General features: G+C 33.5%; 1 protein-coding gene across 2 annotated transcripts in view; it reads left to right on the forward strand.

The window, feature by feature from the left end:
- The window catches only part of CADM2 (cell adhesion molecule 2), a 1,332,213-nt gene that overhangs the window by 278,261 nt on the left and 1,037,644 nt on the right, over positions 1–16,308 (forward strand). The gene's annotated exons all lie outside the window — the stretch shown is intronic.

Raw genomic sequence — 16,308 nt, forward strand, 5'->3', positions numbered from 1 at the left:
GCAAAAAAAAAAAAGAGCCAAGAGGATACAATTCAATCATGTAAAGTTTTATATGAAGATGGCTCTAAAATGTATGCTATTTATAAACATGATTTACACAATATGCAGTGTGAATCCTACCTTCCTGATGATGTAAATAAAAATGATGCTCTCAGATTAATATTTAGTTTTTCAGAGATTGCTGGTGAAAGATTAAAGCATTAAAGGCTAAAAATCTGTCAAATCTGGTTATGCATCTAAGATCCATTTACTGAACCATGAACATATTATTTTTCATTATTTTCCATGGAAAATTCACTCATAAAAGTGAGTGTTGCACGTGACTATTAAAGTCAAACAAGATAAAAATAAATGTTTGAGCAGTATGTTCTAATTTTTCAATTTTAATTATAATTCTGAAATGTTATCTACAATATCACTCTATAGGTTATAGGAAAGAATCTTTATGTAATGCATTTTAGAGTGGTTTTTTTGGTTAAATTAAATAATATATTCCACTTTAATGTTTTGCATGACTGGGTGCTATTAGAAGTTAAATGCATGCAAATTCTATACCTTACAGATCTCTTCTCATTTAGTGAGATCTGTCCATAGATGTTGAGAGTTCTTTTTTCTCTTTGATTCAGGACTCTTAAGAGTTGTGGTATAGAGCCTCTAGAAAGATTCTAGGGAGCAATCTACTTTTTATAGGATACTGTTCCAAGTTTTAAATGTAACGAAGAATCAATATTCATATAAATTAACTATGAAAATTAAAATGTACTATCACATAATATTATGAAAACGGCATCTGGAAAAATTGACGTGCTCTGGTACCATGAAAGTGAAAGAACTCACACATGGAGAAGAAATTTTAAATTTAATGATGCCAATTTTTCATTTCCCATGGTAGTATATTAAGATAGAATAAGATGGCATGAATGCATGATGTTTGCTTAGGGAATAAATGTAAAAAATGTCCACCTCATGGATAGTAGCAAAGTTGTGGTTACAGCTTCTTCCTTTTACTAAAGGAGGATTTGTAGCTACACATTAATTAAAAAAGAAAAAAAAATCGTGACTCTTTGTCTCTGAATGCTGAATTAATATACTGCTAACCTCATTTGCAATCCCTCATCAAAGTATCTTTCACTTATTTATCCAAATACATGCTCTATTCTTCTCAATGAATGAATGAATGCCCCCTGAAGGAAGAGACTATTTCATTATTTCTCTACCTAAGTTTAACACAGAATCCTGTACAGATTAGGTGCTTAATAATGGCTTGTTGAATTTAATTTTAAGAGAGACTTGAATTGTTGAATATTAATTTAAGCAAGCCTAAAGACAGGGAAGTTTTCCTGACACTTATGTCTGGAAATATTAAAGGATCTTTTTGCATTCTAAATTACAGCTCAAGTATTCTATACAGAACAAACTTTTTCATTTAGCTTGTTGAATCACTAAGTAGTTTCCAACATTCCTCTGACTAATCATAACTGTTGGATAGAGGTCATATATAAATGTCTACAAATAACATTTTTCTGTAGTTGTATAAAGTGACTCCTTAAATACTTTCCTCCAGCAAAATTTCTTTCATGTATATGTTAAAGTCATACAAGATTACTTGAAAAATAAACAACTTAACTAGAATCAAGCCTCTGATCATTGTCATCCAAGTCAACAGAGAGACATGTAATAACCAGAGATGTTTGTCACTGTCACGGATGAAATTTCATGCAGAATACAAATGATTATATCCTCCAGATGCTCCTCATTAGATATGACGTTATGTTGCTTGCATCAAGTTCTGGAAGATCACAAACACTGAAATGGTACCCATTTGAGTAGCTACTCAAAGAGTTTCGCTTCTCCACACATGGACAAATGATAAAGAATTCCTATTATCCAAATTATAATATTCAGCAGGATGGGCATTCCATCCATAAATATGTAGAGCCTGACCAGATACCATGCTTGGAAATTAACTGGGCCCAGAATTGGGAGGAAATGGGAGGAAAATAGGCTAGATCTAATTTGAGACATTTCACACTGTTCTTAATGCTCCTAAGCTCCTCCCTGGGAAAAAAAAAAAGATCTGTCTCTTCTAAACCACAGTATTTTTCTGGTTTGTTGTTATTCAGTCATTTTCAGTCACATCTGACTCTTTATGACCCCATTTGGGATTTTCTTGGTAAAGATATTGGAGTGGCTTGCCATTTCCTTCTCCAGATCATTTTGCAAATGAGAAAACTGAGAAAACAGGGTTAAGTGACTTGCCCAGGGTCAAATGTCTGAGGCTAGATTTGAACGCAAGAAGATAAGTTTTCCTGACTCTAGGCCCAGCACTCTATCCACTTCCGTATCCAATACCATAGCTGGTATCAACTATAAACCATAAAACATAGTAGTCTCTGAAAAATTAAAGTTGTAATTAACACAAATGGCAATGAAGAAATCATATGGCTCATTAAACATAGGCAAATATAGGATAATGCAGTTTACTGACAAAAGATTTCACAGAAGATATATTAAAGAGATAAAAATTTAATATGAAAATAAGGGCTAACCAATGGATAGCTTCCATGCTCATATAATCCCAAGAAATCTAGAAGAAAGCTCATCTTTCATGTATTCCTTCTTAGGGAGGTAGAAGGAATAATCTCTCAATTTCTCATGTAATTCCTCAAACTAGAACCTATGCATCTTCTATAGAAGATGTGTACAGAGTGTGGAACAGTGGAAAATAGTAGACTTAGAGCCTAAAATTTGGGGTCAAAGTCATAATTCTAATAACATCTCTGTGAACTTTGAAAGTCATTTAACCTCTAGGAGGGAGAGTATTTTATCTTTCATAAAATGGATATAGTCAAGTTTACATTGGTATATACAAGATATATGTGTTATGAGATAATCATTTCATAAATGATAAACCACTATATGAATGTGCACAATTATGTAACTTTGCTATACCATTTGTTCTATAGTATGTATATAATAGAAGAAGCTGATGTTACAGTGTCTGGAGTACTGGGCCTAGAGTTGGGAATACCCAAGTTCAAATACAGCCTAATATACTTACTAGTGTGGCCCTGGGCAAGTCACTTGACGTCTGTTTACCTTATTCTCTCATCTGTAAAATGGAGATAATGATACCTACCTTGCAGAGTTGTTGTGAAGCCCAAATGACATAATACTTATATAACTGCCTAGAACACTAGAATATAATAGGTGGTCCATATATGCTTATTTCCTTCCCCTCTCCATATGTATCACATATCTTTCTTTTTAAATCAAAGTTAGTAATTACCTCAGTAGCCAAGAAAAGGAAGAGTGCATACAAATAAATAGGTTCCTACAAGATATGTTTAAATAGATGGAAGGTAATTTCAGTGTCAGAAGACACTGGCAGCTGAGGGGCCCAGAAAAGGCCACCTGCAGAAGGCAGGATTTTCAATTGGTTTTGAAGGAAGCTAAAGATGCTGAGGCAGAAATGAGGTTGAATTCCAGGAAAGGAGGACAGATATTACAGAGGCACGGAACTGGAAGATGGAATGTCATGCTTGGCATAGCAAGTAGCCCAGTGTAGCTGGACATAAGAATGCATGGAAGGGAGAAAAGAATAGGAAGAGCATTGAGTCCAATCCATATCTGATAAAAGACATTTTTTTCTATAGCATAACAAGCAAATAGTAATTCATTCTTTTTTGGAGACTTCCAATAAAAATACACCCTCTACCTCCTAAGACAATACATTCCACTTTTAGACAGTTCTAATTGGTATAATTTTTTTCTAAGAAATAAATTTTTCTTTTTAAACTATTTGCATGTTTCTCCTAGTTCTTGCCTTTTAGAATAAACAGAGCAACTCTCATTTCTCCTGAGGTGACACGCTTTCAAATGCTTAAATACAGTTCTGATGTCCTCATGTTCCCAAAGTCTTCTTTTATTCATACCAAACAATTCCAGTTCCTTCAACCAGTCCTCATATGGCATGATCTTGAAATTCTTCATCATCCTAGTTGTCCTCACATACACACTCTCTTCCTTGTCCATGTTCTTCCTTAATTATTTCTACTAGATCTTATCTTAACACTGCAGATATGATTTGATCAGAACAGTAAACTATCTGCTTCCTAGTACTGATTACTAAAACTGTCCCGAGTGCATTAACTTGCTTAGCTGTAATATAATACTATTGAATCATATTGAGTTTTCAGTTCAGAAAAAAATCATTTCCCCCCAAAATGGACAGGTATCTAGACATACCTCCCCTATCTTGTATCTGGGAAGTTGAATTTTTTTTAAACCCAAGTGCAAGACTTTGTATCATTATATTTTATCTTAGATCTGACTCAGGGTTTTTGCTTGTCAAAATTTTCTTGAATCCTGGGTCTGGGCATAAAACATATTTGCTATCTTTCCCAGAATTGTGTCATCTGCAAATTTGATGATCTGCTATTTCTTTATCCAGAGATGTATGTGTGTGCATGTATGTGTGTGTGTGTGTGTGTGTGAAACAGCAGTGGATTAAGCACAGATGCACAGATTTCTGGGTAATTCCTCTGGAGTCTTGTTTTCAATGATACAGAATCATTGAAAACTACTCTTTGGGTTTAGCCACTTGAATGGTTCAAATAGTTCTAATTGTGCTATTGTCTAGCTTATCTTTATCCACCTTGCCATAAGAATACCATTAGTAGCTTTTTCATATGCTTATCAAACTATATTTATAGATTATCTTTAACTACCAGTTTAGTAACCTAGTCAAAATGTCAAATAAAGGTATTTTGGTGGTAGCTGTTCTTGATCATCTAAGTGATCCCTGTATCCTTTCCTTTATTTTTTTTAAAGAAAAAAGGTTATTTTGATGCCTTTTAAATTTTTTTAAATTTTATTTTTAATTTATGAAATAAAATGAGCATTTTCATAACATAGTACAATAAAAAAGATGAAACTGCAAAGCTACTATGCACAATTTACTATTCCTTTCAAATATAAAACAAAGTTATCATGTAATTTTTTTTCTTTTTTTCTTCCTTACTCCCCATCCTAGACATGGGTGCCATTAGACACAAATAGGTGTGTGTATGTATGTATGTATACATATGTGGTATGTATATATGTAAAATCATTCTACATATATTTCTATTTATCAGTTGATGCCTTTTATTTTAGATAATATTGTAAGGTCCTTATATACACCATCTTATATCAAATTTTCTTTTGTAACAAAGAAAAGCCAGCAGTTTCTTTTCTATATGTTTACTACCCATCCCTTAATTTATTATTATAGAATTTTTCCAGTCCATTCTTTTCCACTTAGTAACCATCTTATTGGACCTTATAAATGACCTTCAAAGGTAAAACTAAAATTCTTAATTGTTATGTTACCATAAAATGAAATATAAATATATATTTACTGAAATAGATTGTTATAATGCTGATATATTTAATAATAATAATAATAATAATATGTTCTTAAAATATAACAATAGCATGTCCTCATTTAATGCACATTTTTCTGAGAGAAGGCAAGGCAAGAGAATTAAACAATATTTGATCCCCTGGCAGGGTCACATAGGGTGTGGTAAGAGAGGTTAAAGAAGTGTCAGCCGTACATAAACACTCTCCATTTTACCTGTGGCAAACATACCATTCGTGCCACTTAAACAGTTTTTAGTAAACCTTCACCCCAGGAAGGCACAAAGGGAGAAATTATGTAGAGTGAAAAAGTTGCAAATGGGTTTTTCAAGCCAGTAGGGAAGAGGAGAAAGTGGAACAAGGGAATATTTAAGGAAGGAAAATATGCCAATAAATTTGGCAGTATCAAACTTAGATGGTTTAGAGAGGCCATAATTATAGCCCAATATAAGAGCAAAACAATTCTCTTAGACACAGGCAGGTTTGTGAATAAAAAAGCCAAGAGCATATATTTTTCATAAGTTAAACTATAATTACAGTCTCCCTGAGCTGTCCAAAGCTTGGCAAAGGCCTACTATGATACGAGACTCTGAAGCTAACAATTTGACACCATTATAGAACAATCCAACTTCTTCTACAAAACAATGTCTTTAGTCCTTATTTATTTTCTTTTTAATAGCAAATGAAAAGCATATAAAGACAGTTGTATATTTTAAGTATGCATATTCAAGATTTTCAAAACTGTTACTATATATTTTATAATTGTATGATGTGATTAATGATTATCCATGATTAATGATGTGACATATGTATTGCTCTTTCATATTGTAGAAAATACACTTTATTGTGTAAAATAATTGCCTGAAAAAATGGTTACAAAGTTCAGAATTCTTTCTTTGCTTTAATATTCTTTTGTTAGTCACATCTTTGCCTATGTTAGGATTATCTACATCTCTTATTTGTACAAAAAGTGAAGAACTGGAAATTGTTCATAGCAGTGTTGTTGTATACTTCAATGATATTTTGCGATTTTCATATGACATTTTGGTCATTTAAAATATAATCATTTTTTGAAAAAAGAACGAAATGGATGCAGAGATAGAGACAGAGACAGAGAGGGGAGGTGAGGGGGGAAAAGGGGAGAGGGTGGGTGGGAGTGAGGGGAGAGAAAAGCGAAGCAAGAGTTGTGTAGTTACAAGATCTGGTTTTGGAGCCAGGAAGATGTGAGTTGAAGTACTACCCCCAGCCAGACACATGCTGTTTATGTGACTCTAGGCAAGTCACTGAACTTCTCAGTGCTCTATGCAACTACAATTATAAGTTGCAGAGAAGTTATCAACCTGAATTGGTAAAGGGAATTTCCTCCTCTGGGAGTTTCCTATACCAGTGAAATCATAGGCTAGCCCCAGTCCTTTTTCTCATCATAGAGGATGAACAATTTGCTAGTTAGTTGTTTTCTTTCCAGAAAGAGTCCTTTATTTAATGTATTTTTAAACAATATTTTGATTTCCAATATTTCCACCTCAATGATTCCACACATTCTATGCACAACGGAAACAAAGAATTTTCATCATTTGCTTAGATTGTCATTCTCCTCAAATAATGCACGGTATTTAAGTGCTCAGTACCCATGTGATATGATTATGACATAGGCAACTTTTAATTAGAACAAGGTCTACTTTGTGTATGTAAAGTTCTATATATATTATTTATGATTATTATTGCCAGTAACTAAATCCTCTATTTTATTACTAATTGATTTGCATCTCTGTGAGCATCTGTAACAGTGCTCAATATATATATACTCAAAACCAATATTGATGATATTTCATTATGAATATTCTACTTAGGCAAATCTTTGCTGTATATCACTTCAATGTCAAATTCTTTGATTCCACCAACAATACATATCACAAATCCTCTATGCTTCACTGGATTGTTTGAAGGAGCAAGTTGCTGTAAACCTTACCACATCTGCCTCCTGCCCTACACATCCATGCTGGTCAGCCATTTAGGAAAGAGCCTCTTTAAATCATGCAGCCATAAGGCTAGGTTTCAGGAAACCTTGCAACATATGACCATAGGATTTACAACTGGAAGGAAACTTAGAACCACGACACCTTTACTTTAAAGGTAGGGAAACAGAGGCCCAGAAATGTGAATGACTTTCCCCAACAGCACACAGATAAGCATACAGTCTGTCACTAGCCTTTTATACAGAGTTCTTCAAGCTTGTAGAAACTGCATTCCACTGGGACATCTCATGCAACCTGTTCAGTTTACAGATGAGAAAGCAAAAGAATAGAGAAGTTGAGTGATTTGCCCAAAGTCAAAGGTAGTGAGTAACAAGCTACGATTTGGACCTACCCTTTCTAGTTCTAAATCCAGTGGTTGCGGTTTTCCAGTTCCAGTAGAAATACTTAGTTACTATTAAATGGAAGCAATACTGTTCTCCAAAAAAAACTTTTGGAAACATGTCAGAAATACAAACTTTATCCTCCACAATATAACACAAGCATTAATTATCAGGAGTGGGAGCTGAACCCGTGCCCGTGCCCCATGACTCCAAAAATCAGTTTTGCTTCCTTATCGATTTATATTTCTTATTCTCACATTTCCAAACTTCTCAGACTTTGTCTTAGACAGAAGAGTTTGACAGAATGTGCAGATAGGTCTACATGGTAATTTGGAAATAGCTGCTGGGTTCCAGTATTTACTAGGTTCCTCACCATAGTGTTGACTATTTAAATAGATTGTTCTTCAGTGAGAAGTAGTAAAATCTGGAACCATGGTAAATTTTTGTATCTTCTATTCAAATGATTATTAATTCTGTGGGTATTTACAATGCTTTCTGTGTCAGGTACTGAATGATATTGGAACATAGGAATTGTGTTTTTATGAAGATGAAGAGCTGTGATGTTGTAGTTATCTTTAATAGGATTCTATAGTAACATTTTATGAAGAGCTATCTATGTTTTCATTGATTCTACCTTAGAAAAGGTGTTGTACATTTTAAAGTGATATTTCTCTTATAACCTCCTACACTAAATTGTGTAATATTTATGTGTTTTAGGGGAAATATTGGTTTGTACTAGTCATCTGTAACACTGCTTCTTTGTCATTTAGCGAATGCACAACTTGGCAATTTACATAAACTGACTCCATTTGCCTGAAAGATCTAAGGCAAATTGCAATTGGAAGTTCCATAAAGGAGTGAAAATTGTTTTCTTTCATCAGTAATCTGAAAAATTGAAGTATAATTGATGTTCATTGTAAAGGGAACTTGGAATTGTGCAAACGCATAAATAGAAACCTAGTATAAAAAAGTTGAAGAAAAGTTATTTTAGATTTTTCTCCACATGAATGTACTGTCTCAGTAAATCTTATCTGTTTGCTGTTTCAATCACACATTCTATACATATTAATAACTTTTTTAAATATTTAAAGCATCTGACAAATATCCCAAAATGAATTTTTATCTTTTTTTTACCATTTAAAAGATCTACCCTATTTTTCCTAAGTATGAAAATTCTTTAAGTTTGAATCTTCTTAAGTTAATCTTTCAAACAAAATCCAAAAAGTAATTTAAAAGGAAGGCATAGAAGCTTACAATTATTTTGTGAATTTAATCCATTAATATTACGTGAATACAAAATAGAAGTTATTTATTAAATGATCATAAATGCAACCACATATGACATTTTCTGATTTTTGAAAACGTAGATTATTTTCTCTTCCAAGTTAAAGAAACATTTTCTTTTTGTTTTTTTTTAAAGGTAGGAAACCTGATAATTTTTAAATCCTAATGACCAACAACCCATAGCTAAGTTAAGTCAGGAAGTGGAAAAACTTATTTTATCCCTAATTACCCACTATTGCTATCATCAGCAAAAAACATTTATTAAATTATAAATAGATGCTTTCAATTTACTTCAGCAAATACTATTAAGCATTTATTAATGTTTAAGGCACAGGGCTAGGCATTATCTTAACCATGCTACACATAAACAAAAAGCTCAGGATTTTTTTCTCTTCCCTTAAAGTTTACATTTTATCAGTGAAATCACTAATATGGCAAAAAATAAAGAACTGTGTTTTTGTTCTGGATTTATAATTTTATTGATTTAGGAATTCTAAGGTGAAGGAATTTGTATAGTAATACAACAATACAACTGAGAATTTGGGTCTTAGATTGTTGCCTGTAGCACTGAGAGGTTGTGACTTGCCTACAGTCACACAGCTAGTAAATAAATTAAGCAGTAGTTAAACTCAGGGCTTCCTGACAGAGAACTGACCCTCTAGACTCTGTGAACCATTGCTTCTTTGAGTAGATATAGATAGATACACAAATCTGTAAGAAATGGGAAGCCTAAGCAATTACTGTGTGAAAACTATGCCAGTTAAGAAAGGATTGAATGTTTAAACAGCATACAATTTGTTTATTGATGTGAACATTGAATTTGGGAATATTGTAATGGTCTTTATTTACACGTGACTTTTTAAAAAATTTACCACGGAAGTCAAATATGTTAAATATATAGAAAATGTGGTAGATCAAACATCAAGTAGGAACCAAATGCTCTATAGAATTATATTAATACATTCTTTCATCTGCCATTAAAAATAATACTTTCAGCCCTCCTTTTTATGTTGGCTAGTGTCTCTGGATACTCCTATCCAGTTTTTACATCATAGCTCCATTAATAAATATACTTTAAAATTTTTTCTGAAATACCAGTCAAAATTGTATAAAATTCTATCTTGCTCTGTTACACAGATGAACAATATGTTCTTCTTCCTTTTATTTTTTTCCTTACATTTTCATTTTCTTTCATCAAAATTGTCCCATCTTCCTCATTCCTATTTTGTTTTCATAATTTTCACCATATTTCTAAATATCCTCACGGTGCATTCTGACATTCAGCTTTCATCTTAAAAGTAGAATTGGTAATTCCATTAGATGAACCTGGCATGTTTGACCTTCTGCGGTACCCCATGTTCTGAGTACCAAAGATATGACTTAAATTTGAGGAACTTACTAACTTAAGTTTGTGTAAAAGAAAGTCAGAAGTCCCAGACTCAACTAAGTCAAAGACTACAAAAATGAAAAATGAAGGTGATAATTTTCAAACAATATTTTTGGAGTATAAAACAGATATACATTGAAGATATTCTACATATTAATGTAAATAGATACCTGAACTACAAAAGGTAGCAAGGGAATGTACCCTCCTATTTTCTGTCATTCTCAATTTGTAAAAAATAGTTATTATTTCTTACTAATTCCCAAAAGTTTTAATTTCTCCTGATAAACTAGGATTTATTGTGCTCATAAAAAATTTTCTTAATAAATGCAAGAACAATTACTTCATCAATTAATTAATCAAGCAGTAATCTGATCTTTAAAAAAGTTAAATATCCAGATATATAACTTATTATAACATGATGCAACTGTTTTCTTTGATTATAATAATAGAAAATTTATGATCGCATTGAGCACTCTAATCAGCATATAGAAATGATGATTCAGTCTACATCAAATTTAAGCTGGAATTCCAGAGTAAATATATCAACCTTTTTTCTATTCAAACACATAGAATTGTGGATTATAATGTAGAGACAATTCTTATATCATTACTGAAATTATATATTTAAATCTGTCTTTATTCTAAACATTTTTTTCTATCAGAATTTCTTTAAAACCAAATGTTTATATAAAATTACATTTAAATGGTAAAATAAGCCCATTGAACATTCATAAGAACCTACTTAAATAAACGCTATAGTTATATAGATATAGATATGAGATATTGTCCATTCTTGAAAAGGACCAAAATAACATAACTATGTTAGAGCCAATAGTGCATTCGACTGTGGCTTATCAGACCAACATGAGGTCAGAACGCTTTCCACAGGTCAGGCCCAAATAGTTCATGTGAACATTTGGGGTGGATTCTCTAAATTTGGGCATCTCATGTTTCTTTTGAGATACTTTAATTCTGCTTTGCTTGCAGAGCACAGCACCTTCTCTTATGAGGGCCCACCATGCTGAGCAGTCCTGTGCCACTGTCTCCCATGTTACACAACCAATTCCAAAGTTCTTGAGAGTGTCCTTGTATGACTTCTTTTGACCACCATTGGAGCACATGCCCTGTGTGAATTCTCCATAAAATAGTATTTTTGGCAAGCATACATTTGACATTCGAACAATGTGGCCAGCCCATCAGAGTTGCACTCTCTGCAGTAGTTTGAATGCTTGGCAATTTGGTTTGAGAAAGGACCTCAGTGCCTGGTATCTTATCCTGCCAAGTGATTTTCAGAATCTTTCTAAGACAGTTCAAATATAAGTGACTTAATTAAATGACAAATATAAGTGACCTGGGATGGGGTTGGTATACTGTCCAGGTACATTAAGATATACATATAGTTAAGAATGAAAGACAGAGATGAGAGTAAACATCGAGGCAACTTTAGGGTGTGCTAAAGGGTAAAGTTATGTCAAGAATTCTGTTTTAGAGTCTACAATAACTGATTTCAAAGGAAATGTTTTTGTTCTGTTTTTTAAAGTGTATTTTCTAAACACAATTACTAAACATGTATAATACTACTATTTTTGCTCAAAGGAGTAACTTTGCTCAAGTTGGTAGACATTGAAGATGAATTATATAATGCTGCAATCAGGACAAGGAAAGGGACTGTAAATTCTCTGAGGGAAAGAATGTAAAGAGAAAATGAGACTGATGAGTGTGTCTTTGAGTATACATATACACATTAAGAGAAATGTGTGATAGAGAGGCGCCAGCTAATGAAAGTCAATGAATGATCTAACAAGTAGCATAACAGATCTATTGTAAGTGAAGGCAGAAAGGAAGAGGCGAAATTTCTCAGCTATCTACTTTTTGCTGCTTTGGGTTGTAGTTAACCCAAATAGTCACAGGAAAACACTTCATAGAGGCCTTAGACTATTTCACAGAGAATAGAAGCCATCTATTCTCCACTATACAAATTTATAAATTGCAAAATGGGGGTAGGGTGGGTGGAGATTTACAAATGGTCCCAAGAGTGTCAGTATATGAGTGAAGGGCAACTGGATTTTGAAAGGCACTCAGTTTGTGGTTTATTGGAAAACAGAATGTAACAGCTCTTATTGATCTTCTGAAAACAGAGAGGCAAATGTTAGCCTACTTAAGACCATAATTTATATCTAGTCAGTTCCTTTTCCAGAATAGCTTTAAAGACATTTTATTCATGCTTGTAAAAACAGACTTTAAGTCATAATCTGAACACCTTCTACTGCTTCCGTAAACTACCGTGATAATATACTTAATTCAAGAATAAGCTAGAATCTATGGCTAAAAATGTCAGTATACTCATGCAAAAAAATGGAAAACATCAGCAGTCCTTTTGTTATAACATTATATTTAATTAAAACTTAATTGAAGTATCAGCATCTATATTTGGGTATTGGTAGAGATATTTACAAAGGAAAAAGACTGTATTTTGGAATACAAAGCTCAGTATCATCTTAATGACGTACTAAATGGGTAATCAGGTAGAAACCTGATATTTTAGAGAGAGGGATAATGTCATAGATTCATGGACAGTTTTACTATTGAAATATAAGAAAAAAGACAATTATTTTTCATTTTTAAAATTAATAAAATAGTTTCATCCAAAACATCTTTTATACTCTCCTTTCCTGGATAAAAATTCAGTCTGAAATTGACAATAATGCCCACTGCAGCTCTTTGTGCTGGGTTACAGTGTCCCCAGCAGGTGGTTTAGTTGTGATTAATGATTTACAATTCTTGAATATTCAGATTGGAAAATGTGTGCTAGCTTTTTTAATTGCCAAACTATTTTCTACCTCCAGCTTGCCTTATGACAGCTTGCCTTCATTTTAAATGTGCTGTTACTGAATGTGGCTAAAAGCCAGTTCCAGAAATTGTGAGGTAGCTTTATGCATTGACTGATATGTGCAAATACCCTTGTAAAAAGTTTTCTCCCACATCGCAAAAATAATAATCAATTATACAGTTGTCTGGTGGCTTGTTTCAGTGTTTCCAATTTTTTAAATTGTGATTGCTGATTTCTTTGATCTTCAGTGTGCTTTCTCATAAATCAGAATTTAATGTTTCCTTTAAAAAAATAAAAGCTTTATTTTTATAACTCAGATGAGGCAAGTGGGACCAAGTAATAATCTTCTACACTTTAAAATATATCTGATTTCTTTTGTGTGGGTATGCTTTCCCCTAACATAGATCCCACTTTTCCTACACCCATCTAGATTGCCTTTATGATTGTTGTGTCAAAAATGATTTATTTCCTAATGGTCAGCTTTCTCATAATAATCTTCTCCGAATTTATATAGATTGAAACTAGTATGATAGACACAGCTCATCCCTATACTAAAAGATTTTCTTTCTATCTTAGTAAGACAAACTTTGTTTTTACTGGAATTATCTTTATTGACCCCAGGGATCACCAGAGTGAAATGACAAGGCAGAGAGTAATGTATTTTCCTTAAAATTATTTCCCTTGATACAATATAGTTGTTCTGGATGTTGAAACCCTTGAAAATGACCAGGACTTTTGTGGCTAGAGATTTGTTTTCTGGATCTTCATTAGGTGTAATTGCTAATGAGGCCATAGCTACCAAAGCAAATGTCCAGCCACATGTCCTGAAGAGTTCCCCTGAACCGTGGGTGAAACTGATCTGGAAAAAGATCTGAGAGCTTAGGTAGTAGTCCTATTAACTGGATCATTGAGCACAAGGTCCTAAACTTCCTTCAATAACGGTGAGGGTTAATAAAAGGAGTGAAAAGTTATGAGGTTGGAATGACAAGATGTTTTTTGAGATTTTAGGGTAGGTGGCCCTGTTCTCTACTCCTCTGAGGTCCACACTTCATAGATACGTGAATGGTGTGAGAAATGAGACTAACCTAGCCAGAGAATGGGTTGTCCAGATGAAGGATAGCCTAAATTTGGGGGCAACTTTTTTTTAGATAACTCCCAAACTTCTTTCCCTGGGATTATTCAGGTCAGGTCAGTGTGAACATCTTTGTTGTGTTTGCAATGGAATAAATTAAGAAGACTCAGAATGCTACTTCATTATAAAGAGTTCTAACCCATTCTAGATAGTACATTGTTTGACCCTTGTAGATATCATGAAGATACGTAAATTGTGTCCTAGATAGTTTAGGTATGCATTTTCCTAAAAATCATAGGCTCATATGAACATATATTTAGAACTGGAAAGTGCCTTAACAGGCTGATCAAAACCAACCCTTTCATCAGGAAACAGTTCTGGAGAGGTTAAGCGACTTGCCTAGTGTCACATAGCTAGTAAGTGTCTGAGGCTGTATTTGAACTCAGGTCTTCCTGACTCTAGGCTCAGCTTCTATATACTGTGCCACCTAGCTTCCCTCAACAGAATCTTACATAAGATGATCTCTCACGATCCATCACATTTCCATGAGTCAAATGGTATAGGTAATGTCTAAATCTAGCTTATTCCCTCACATCAATATAATGATAGTATAAGTATCAACTGGTCGTATAAAAAGTGAACAGCAATAATTTAATGAAGTGTCTGTGACATTGAAAGTCCTAATTTAATGTCCTAAATTCAGGTCTCCAAAGTCTTTGATCAAAGAGCAATTCTAATCTTTATTTCTGGACCTTAGTATCCCCATCTATAAAATGAAGAGTGGGAGCAGATGATGTTGAAGTCCCTTCAAATTCTAAGTGTAAGATTCTAATTTCTTTATGCCAAATAGAATTGTTACCTATGGCTTCTTCCTCAGAATACAGAGATATGCCACATATATGAGGTGCTTTAGTGACTCAGCAATTCTATATTTCTTGCATACAAATTCCCTTTGCTCACCTCACTAGACAATAACTGTACTGGTAAACAGCGGTTGTTAATTTTGATATTTACTAGCTTTGTGATCCAAGGAAATCATTTGGCATTAAGGTATAGGAAAGACCAATAGATTTGGAATCACAGACCTGGGTTCAATCTCCTGACATTGATTCTAGCTATGTGAAAACTGTGAGCAAAGAAGTGACTTAACCTCTCTGGACCACAGTTTCCTCATCTAGGGCAGCTAGGTTGTATGGGAAGTCAGAAAGACCTAAATTCAAACCTGACCTCAGATATTTACTTGCTGTGTGACTCTGAACAAATCCCTTAACTTCTACTTGTGTCAGTTTCCTCATCTGTAAAATGTAGATAATAACTACACCTACTTCCCAGGGATGCTGTGAAGATCAAATGAGATAATTTTCATAAAACACTTTGCACAATTTAAAGCATTTATGAAACACTAATTATTATCTATAAAACAGGGACAATGATACTTATAGTCTCTACCTCACAGGACTCTTTTGAAGATTCAGTATGATAAAACAAGGGATCCACAAAGTCTTAATTCAAAGCCTAAACCAGCAGTATGACTTTGGGATAGTCTGTATGTGTAAAATGCTTCACAAACCTTCAAGTGCTAAGTAATTGCTGGTTACTATTATTAACTCAATCAGTGATTCAATTGATAATTACCACATGGGGTGGTTGTGAACAAAGCTCTTTCTAAATCTTGAAATAATATATGTACATGATAGGGATGGAGAGAAGACCTGTGATAGAATTGGCACAGAAAACTTATCGAAGAGGAACCTAAGTCTATCAATCCAGATCAGCAAATTCTGTCATTAACAATCTTGAGCATTTGCTTAGATCACTTAGATGCTAGATGACTCAGGATCACACAACCAGTATGGGATTTGAACCCAGGTCTCTGTAGCGTTACAATTGACTCTCTAAGCCTTTCCTATATGTGTGAGTTATTATGATTGATTTGATTAACTATTAATTAATCTATTACTATTAGATTAATCCCA

This window comes from Phascolarctos cinereus, unplaced genomic scaffold (genome assembly GCF_003287225.1).
Source record: "Phascolarctos cinereus isolate Bilbo 61053 unplaced genomic scaffold, phaCin_HiC Scaffold_7;HRSCAF=346, whole genome shotgun sequence".
NCBI lineage: Eukaryota > Metazoa > Chordata > Mammalia > Diprotodontia > Phascolarctidae > Phascolarctos > Phascolarctos cinereus.